The following is a 9,532-nucleotide window of genomic DNA, read 5'->3' as shown; positions in this document are numbered from 1 at the left end:
CAAGAAATACATAAACCTCAGGTTGAAGCAGGATCACATTCTGTTGCCTCTGGACAGGGCATGTTCAATGTGGCTCTACTGAACAAAGAAATGAAAATATATCCTACTTTTCTTACTTGGTTTGTTTAGGGGAAAAGACTTACTGTTTTTCAGGTAATTAAAAAAAAAAAAAAAAAAAAAAAAAAAGGTTGACTTAACTATAAAAATGATTTTATTTTCTGGGAACTTTCTCATTTTCATAAAGTCACCTGGCAGTAGTAAACAAGCAACTACTTCAAATCAGCAGTAGTAAACATTGCCTACTTGAGATAACATCTGGTGTACTGAGCAAAAGCTATGCAAAAAAAACAAGTCTTGTAACTTGGCATACATGATGTAGGCTCTGTAGAACTGTATGATGGTATGTGCATACATAATATACCATCCTGTACTGAGTATATAGTGGAGCCAGAGGTGAGGGAAGGGTGGCTTTGGGAGCTTTTGTGGTAAGCAAGATCCACGTGAGGACTGGTAAGTGATCTAGTTCCCACATTTTACAGTGTTAGTGCAAGATTACCAGCACAGACTTTTTTTTTTTTTTTTTTTTTTTTTTTTTTTTTTTTTTTTTCTCCAAACCACAATATTAGCAAAAACATCCACAAACTTAGAGAAGCATGGCAGGAATACAGCTACTTTTCAAGCTTCTGTTGTTTAGTCAGGTAGGTGTTCCTAGTGACATCCTAGTAAAAGCTTTGTGCTGTGAAAGCATGGGAACACAGCACACAGTGGAGCAGACCATCTCAGGCAAAGAGGAAGATTTGCCTGCATTTACTATTCAAATATCCAACCTAGGTATTGTGCTAGATCTTCAGCTGCAGAATGGCGGTGTATCGTTACAGTATGCAGGCATCAATTTTCATCTCTTTATACCCTCTGTGCCTGACCAAGCTGTCACAACTGTAACATACAGACCTGCCTCCTGATAGCTCTTTCATCATGTAAAGAGAGGGACTACTGTGCTAGGTAGTTATTTGACAGAGAACATCAGTCAGGCTACACAAGATGGGCAAAGAAGAATTTTTTCAATGTGCTGTTGACATTAATTCTCTTATGATTGATCTCCATGAATCTGGGTCTTTCCTGACCCACTCCTGGCCCTACATTCCTACTTCTAGCCCCTGCCTTTCACTTGCAGGGCTGTAGGGCACCCCTCCCAGTGTGGTTTTGTGCTGCCAGCAGGAGCAGCACTGGAATCAGACCCTGACTCGGTTTGAGGGTGGACTGCCAGGAAAAGCCACTTCCACAGTCCTGGAGCAGACAGCCCAGCAAGAAGACAACGCAGGTGTTCTCAGCAGCAGCTCTTGGCTAGCCAGAGCAGCAGGTGTAATACACAATAAATGTTTGTTCATTGTCTTTTGTATTATAAAAACAAGGAGTTCCGTTTGAGGAGCGGGAGTTGCGAAAGCTCCCTGCTGAAGTAAGGAGCTGTATAATACTTGGCTAGACACTATGAAAATTCTTTTGCTTAATGTAACAAAAAAGAGAACCCCCTCCCCTTCTCTCCTTCTGCATCTCAGTTGCCTCTTTTGTTCAAAGACACTGCTGCAAAGCTCATGTAACCATCTCCTGGTAAATTGCTAAACTAGTGTATCAACATCCTGCCTTCCTGTTGTGGGAATAGAAATGTTGTTTTTGCAGAGTTACATTGTTTAGAAGGAGGGAATGTGGTACTGAGATATGCTTACAGTGATAAGAAAGTTTAGCAGGCGACCTTGTAAAATGCAGACAATCAGACTCCTTAGGACAATTAGGTGAAAATCATGGTGTCAAGTCAAGTCAGATAAGTGAAGAAACATTACCACTTCAAGCAGTAAAAATGTCAAAAGAAATTTGAAATTTAACAGGCCGGCGACTGAAGGCCATGCATTGTTTGTGAAGCATCAGATAGATTGTGAATCTGGATTACCCACTCAGTGAGGAAACAGGGGAGGGTCCTGCCATCAAAAGGTATATAAACTGTGTTTTGGAACTAGTAGATGCGCTCTCTCCTGCTTGTGGGGCGCCCGCCATTGCAATCGCGAATAAATTACTACTTCACTGAGATCCTCGCCTGAGCCTAAGTTATTGGCTACGGAGTGTTTCTCACAATTTGGGGGCTCGTCCGGGATCCAGTCACCTACTGGGGAGCCCCACCGCCGCAGCAGCAGGAAGGCATGCCCCGCTGATTTCAGCGGTCCTGTGCATCGACGGTGGCGGTTCTGCGGAAAGCTGACAGAGGCCCCAAGACTGGTTAAAGAGGCAGGATCCGTGAAGTAGTGGGGAAAGGAAGAAGGTAGGCACTCTGGGTTTTTAAGAATCGATCCGGTAACTCTGTGCACAGACCAAGGTAAGAAATATTAAGTATTGCCTTGGGGGTCGGGTGATCTGCTGTATGGTAAGCCCTTGCACAGGGAAGTGCTGGCACTACACCAGGGGAATCTGGTGTACGGTAATCCTTGCACGGGGAAGTGCTTGGAAGTACACCAGGGAATCTGGTAAACTCAGGTGTGCGGTAACGCTGGCACGGGGAAGTGCTTGGCGGTACACCCCCATTTTTCAGTACGTTGGTGTGTGGTACACTGCAGAAGGGAAAATTCTGTAGCACATACTGGCGAGGGTTAGGAAAAATGGGAAAATATGAGTTCCAGGGGACAGGGAGATATCCCTGGGGGAGTGCCTACCAATAGTTCTTCCTGAAGAATGATAAGAAATTGGAAACATAATCCCAAAATTAGAGGGATTGTAAAAGAAAAATAATTTAAAAAAAAAAAAAAAAAAGGTTAAATATTGTGTATCAGTCTGGACAAAAGAACCAATTAAGGAAACAGCAGTATTTTGGCCAAAATACGGGTCTGATGAAAATTCAGGCTTTAAATTTATGTGTAAACAATAAGATTCCTTTTTCAGAGAAGGAGCCAAGTTATGCTCCCTATAATCTTAATATTGAACTGGTGGCAGCAGCAGTCACTCCAGGAAGGGAGATAGGGACTGTAATTAACACTGTCCCTAAAGAAGGATCATACTCTAGGCTCTGGCAAGAATTAGAACAAGGTAGAAGATATATTGAGAATTTTGCCTTCCCTGATACTAACAGTACTAACACTAACTGTGTATACTCTTAGGTGAACTACCCCCTCCTCCTTACCAGCAGAGAGGTTAGGACTTTTAAGAAGGAGAGGAAGTCTTTATTCGAGGACCCCAACAGCCTAGTTGAACAATTAGACCAGTTCCTATGACCTTAATTATACTCTTGGGGGAGGGAATTTTGTCTATAAGTATGTTGTTTACAGGGAAAGAAATGGGAATGATCAGGAGGAGAGCTGCTATACAAGAATGGGAAAGAGCTCATCCTCCAGGACCAGGGGTAATAGCGGCAGGGCAGAAATACCCACTTGCCAATCCTGGCTGGAATAATAATAGTGTGCAACACAGAAATCATATGAGAGACTTGGGGTCAGAATGAGAAAGTACTTGGGGATGAGAGCCCCAGTATCCCAAGGGCTCTTGAAAGTTCATTGTGTGATTAAAGCCTTGCAAAATATGCAGAAAATGCTTCAGAAGGTGGGGGAATGTAGTGAACAGTCACTGGGGGACCCTCCTGCGGGAGGCCCTGGAGGTGTGTGTCTGGAGGGGAGATAAGAAGGAAAAAAAAAAAAAAAAAAAAAAGAGATCGAAACTAATGGTATTGACAGTGCAGCGGGTAGTGAGGCAGAGGGTTGGAGAAAGATGAAGAAAATCTTCAGGGGGAGTCAGGGCCAGGATGGAAAGGAGAGGAAGAGAGATGAAGGAATGGCAGGCAAAGAAGGCTGCCTGTGTTGTGGCCCGAGTCCTAGCAGAGACAGGCTTTGATAAGATGTTTTAAGTGTGGCCAGGCTGGCCACTTCGAATAGGAATATCTGGAGCGGAAGAAGGAGGAAAGAAGGAAAATGGGATGAAATCAGTATCTTGGAGGGAAATGGTATGGAATTAAGTTGGACCCTGACTGAGCCTTTGGTGCTGGTATTAGAAAAGTACAGTCTGGAGAAAGATGAAGGAAGTGTTAAAAGGGTTGCTGAAGGTGTTAAAGGTGTGGCATGTAATATTTAACAGAGCTGTTTGAAGTTGAATGAGCAGGGAAAGAGGATGTAGGCATTATCTAAGTAACAGTCTAGAAGTTTTGGTATATTTGCATATTTGCTGTGGTGTTTGGTCAGTTTCCCAAGCATCGGGGAGGGGGGAACAGCCTGCTCCACCAGTGGCCTCTCCAGCGGCCGCAGACGGGCTTCGGCTCCAGCACCTGGAGTGCCTCCTCCCCCTCCTTCTGCACTGACTTTGGTGTCTGCGGGGAGGTTTCTTGCTCTCCCAACTGCTGTTGAGCAGCAGGTTTTTGTTTGTTTCTTTGTTTGTTTGTTTTCGTGGATGTGCTCTCACAGAGGCACTGACTGTATTGCTCATGGCTTGGCTCTGGGCAGCAGTGGGCCCCTTTGGGGCCAGATGAAATTGTCCCTTATCTGTCACGGGGAGGTTTCTGGGTTTTTCTCACGAGGGCTGCCACTGCAGTTTCCCACCCCCCCACTCACAGCCCCCGAACCTTGCCATCAAACCCAATACACTGGGGTAGCTAGGTCATTACTGACTTGTCATTACTGACTAGCTACTAGCTAGTAGCTTGTCATACTGACTAGCTACTGGGGTAGCTAGGTCATTACTGATTGAAGGGTATATCAGGGATTAAATTAACTAATGAAACCCTAAAAAGTGATGGGGGTAGAAGGGGCTGGGATAACAGTGCCAGTTTTGGGGGATACCAAGCTAAGACTAGGGAATAAAATGATCGCTGGGCAATTATTGTATGTATCCAAGGCAGAGACTAACTTGTTGGGAAGGGATTTGATGATTAAATTGGGCATTCAACTAGTAAATTATTAGACTGGAATAACAGTGTAATTAATGGAGTGCTCTCAGGCCCTGAGAGCAAACGTATATTCACCTCTGACTGGAAAGACCCTGAAATGGGGGCGGAAGCAACAATATAGGTGGACAATTTTACCTGGGGGGGTTTACAGGGCCACCTATCTATATGGGTAAGTTTTAAAAAAGATTTTGGAGCAATTACAACCTCCCAAGGAGGTATTAATGTTACAAATATGTGGATCATTTTCTATTGTCAGGACAGGAGAAAAGAGTTGTGAAGAAAGCTACTAACAAGCTATTCAACTTTCTGGGAAAGCAGGGCTTGGGAGTATTAAAAAAAAAAAAAAAAAAAGTTACAATATGGAGAAAGAGAAGTCAGGTATTTAAGGCATCTAATGTCTGAGGGAAAATGAAGAATAAATCCAGAGAGGATTCAGGGAATTGTTGAAAATTAAGAAAGAACTAAAAAGTTTTAAAACAATGATTTTTTTAAGGAATCAGGAGCCATGAAGTCTGAAGGAAAACGGATACTCCCTGATGGGAGAGAAATGCTGAATAAAGTGATAATGAGGCAAATATTAACTGTTTTACATCAAAAGAGTCATTGGGAGGTGCAAGCAATGTGTGATATTGTGCTAAGAAAGCATGTCTGTGTAGGAATATACACTTTAGGGAAGCACATATGTAGAGGATGTACCATATGTCAAAAGGTAAATAAAAAGGTCTTCTGTAACCCATCTAGAGGGGGACGGGAGCCAGGGGTTTGACCTTTCCAAAGTATACAGGTAAACTTTACTGAGTTACTTGTTTGTCCTAATTGACCACGTGACTGGATGGGTGTAAGCTTTACTGCAAGGGTTAAAGCAGGCCTTAGAGATTGAGTGGGATTTTCACAGCCCCTGGCACCCCTCCTCTGCTGGGAAGGTGGAGCGAATGAATCAGACATTAAAGAAGCAAAAGAAGCAAAACTAGTGTTAGAAACCCAACTTCCTTGGGTAAAATGCTTACTCCTACAGGTTTAAACAGCACCAAGAAAGGATATAGGAATTTCAGCATATGAGATGCTGTTCAGATTGCCCTATCTGGGCAGAAGGGATGAGATACCACAATTCAAAACAAGAGAGTTTTCTTAAGAACTGTATTCTGGGGTTGTCCTCTTCTTTGTCATCTCTCAGGACCTGTGGGTTGTTGGCTCAAACCCCACCTTTGGAATTCCCCATTCACCACCATCACCCAGGAAACGGTCCTGATTCGGACCTGGAAAGAGTCAACTCCGGCCTGAATGGGAAGGACAATTACTGACCACTGAAACAGCCGTAAGAACTGCGGAAAAAGGTTGGACTCACTATACTCGAGTGAAGGCATCTGTCGATGCTAGTACCTGGGAAGCTGTTCCTACAAAAGACTTGTTGGAAGTTGAAATTGAAGAGAAAAATCTCGTAGTGGACTCTGAGCAGGATAAGAGCTTACAATTGTAAACTAACCTTTTATTTTCACAGGTAACTAACGAGTGTGACTTGTGATTGAGAGAAAGGACAGACCTATAGCGAACTGCAGTGCTCCCAAGGGGGGGGTTGTTATAGTAGTAGTGTACATCTTATTTTTGTATCGATAATTATTTGGAAACCTAAGGTTTAAAAATAATGACAGGGAAAAATTGATTACTAATTTTGTTTTTAGTGATTCTAGGCCTCAGAGAAGGCCTCGGTCAATTGGTAACTTGGAAAAGGCATGACCAGATAATAGCAAAAACGGGATACCCCATCAAAATATGAGTGACTGTGACAGAGGGTTATGTACCACAAGCCATCACGTTTGATGCTTGTGAGGTGTTAGCTTGTGGAGATTTAAATGCCCAATGACAATTGAGCAGAAAGAACAAATAACTGGGAGAGACACAACAGCCAGATTGAGAATAGCTGTATGGAAACAATCCTCTATTGCCAACAGAGAAAGGGAGAAACTCAAGGAGAAAACAGGAGAGTAAACAGGAGGCCCTCCGAAACGTGGCAGTTCAAACATTTGAGATTCAAACAGGGTATGGGGATGTGAATGCCTGGATAGAATGGGTCAAATATACTGTCCAGAGTCTCAACTGTAGCTACTGCTATGCTTGTGCCTCGGGATGACCGATTGCCCAGATAGTGCCCTTCCCATGGGGGTGGACCAAAGACTCCCAAGGGATGTGATGTATGATTGCATTGTACCAAGAAAAGACTGCCTGGGGAAATGAGGCCTGTAAGTCTCTCTTTGCTGTTCCTTGCATGATAGCAATATCACAGTTCCCCCTGCATTCTCTACAGCTATAGGTAACCATACAGCTTGCCTCTCATGGCAGGGTGTGAGTGCTACCTGGCATCTGGGAGAATTTGCCTTGTGCTACCAAGGACTTGATGGGAAACTGCTCAAGACTAGAGATCCCCAGAGCAGATCTCTGGTGGTACGGTGGAGGGAAGATCTTACGGTCCACCCTACCATCTAATTGGGAAGGCACTTGTGCACTTGTTCAATCAGCTATACCCTTCACCCTGGCATTTGAAAGAGAAACATCACAAATACCCAGAAGAAGTAAAGGAGGCTTAGGAATATCATTTGATGATAGAGTATACATAGATTCTATTGGGGTACCTAGAGGAGTTCGGGATGAATATAAAGCCAGAAATTAAATTGCTGCAGGGTTTGAGTTACTGTTCTGGTGGGTAACAATCAATAAAAATGTGGATTGGATTAATTATTTCTATTATAATCAGCAGAGATTCATCAATTATACCAAGGATGCGATGAGAGGAATCGCTGAACAACTAGATGCCATCAGCAAAATGGCTTGGGAAAACAGGATAGCATTAGATATGATGCTCGTGGAGAAGGGTGGTGTATGCGTGATGCTGGGCAACCGTTGTACTTTTATCCGTAACAATACTGCCCCGGATGGCACAGTAACAAGAGCATTGCAAGGGCTTACCACCCTTGCCAATGAATTGGCAGAAAATTCGGGAGCAGACACTTCCATCACAGGATGGTTGAAATCTTGGTTTGGTAAATGGAAAGGGATGGTAATGTCCATATTTACATCCTTGATTGTAGTAGCAGGAGTTTCGACAGCTATTGGCTGTTGCACTATCCCCTGTGTAAGGGGACTTGTCCAGCGGTTAATTGAAACCACATTATTGAAACAAATGACCATAGATCCACCACCCTACTCAGATAAAATGATATTAGAGGAAATGGAGAGCAAAGAAAGTGAAGAAGAGGAAGATATTTACCAAATTACACTTAAAATAAATAAATAAATAAAAATAAAAAGAGTTTTTGCAAAAATCAACAGTTTATAAAAAAAGAAAAGGGGGGAATTGTGGGAATAGAAATGTTGTTTTTGCAGAGTTACATTGTTTAGAAGGAGGGAATGTGGTACTGAGATATGCTTACAGTGATAAGAAAGTTTAGCAGGCGACCTTGTAAAATGCAGACAATCAGACTCCTTAGGACAATTAGGTGAAAATCACGGTGTCAAGTCAAGTCAGATAAGTGAAGAAACATTACCACTTCAAGCAGTAAAAATGTCAAAAGAAATTTGAAATTTAACAGGCCGGCGACTGAAGGCCATGCATTGTTTGTGAAGCATCAGATAGATTGTGAATCTGGATTACCCACTCAGTGGGGAAACAGGGGAGGGTCCTGCCATCAAAAGGTATATAAACTGTGTTTTGGAACTAGTAGATGCGCTCTCTCCTGCTTGTGGGGCGCCCGCCATTGCAATCGCGAATAAATTACTACTTCACTGAGATCCTCTCCTGAGCCTAAGTTACTGGCTACGGAGTGTTTCTCACACTGTCTCACGCTGGGCCAACATGACCAAGTAAAAAAAGAAGTTGAACCACAGTGCTGAGGAAGACTACGGCCTTCATCTTCACGACCACCAGAGGGACAGAGACAACCGCCTAGCAACAGTATGCGCAGTCACAGAATATACCAGGATGTGCTGTGTAATCCCGGAATTACCAAGATATAAAAAGGGACCCTGGCGGGGGTGAGGTGCACGCCGTTGGCGGAGCTGAGACTCCCTGGCCGCCCAGCGCTGTTTTGCTTGCTGTTGCTTACTCAATAAATTCCTTTCTATTATTAATGCAATGCTCTCTGAAAATTAATTAAGGGGGCAACTTATAACAGCAGGCACAGCACAACCCAGCAACACCAGCCTTGTGGATACTTGAGTAGCCACAAGTATCAATGCCTTGCTTCTGCAGCTTTGCAGCCACACCTGACCACAGGCCCAAGCTACCAGTACAGCCCTGGGAGACTCAAGTCAAGCAGGTGGTGGCAATTCCCTGTTAAATCTGAGGAAGAAAAGCAAAACAAAACAAAAAAGTTTTCTCGGAAACTTCCAAGCAACCCAACAGGGCAAGCCACCTCCCTCTTTCCCTGTGAGAGGGCCGCACTAGTGAAAATCCACTCTTCACCACCGCCCTCCCCTCCCCTCCCCTCCCTTCCCCTCCCCCCCCCCCAAAAAAAAAAAAAAAAAAAAAAAAGCACAACACCTTAAAAGTTTAAAAATTAACTCGTTCAGCGTCTCTGCCCCCTGTATATACCCCTCAGCCCTAAACCCCCAACAGCTGTCCCTAAA

This window comes from Aythya ferina (genome assembly GCF_964211825.1).
Source record: "Aythya ferina genome assembly, chromosome: 1".
Lineage (NCBI taxonomy): Eukaryota > Metazoa > Chordata > Aves > Anseriformes > Anatidae > Aythya > Aythya ferina.
Note: the sequence above shows the minus strand (reverse complement) of the source record.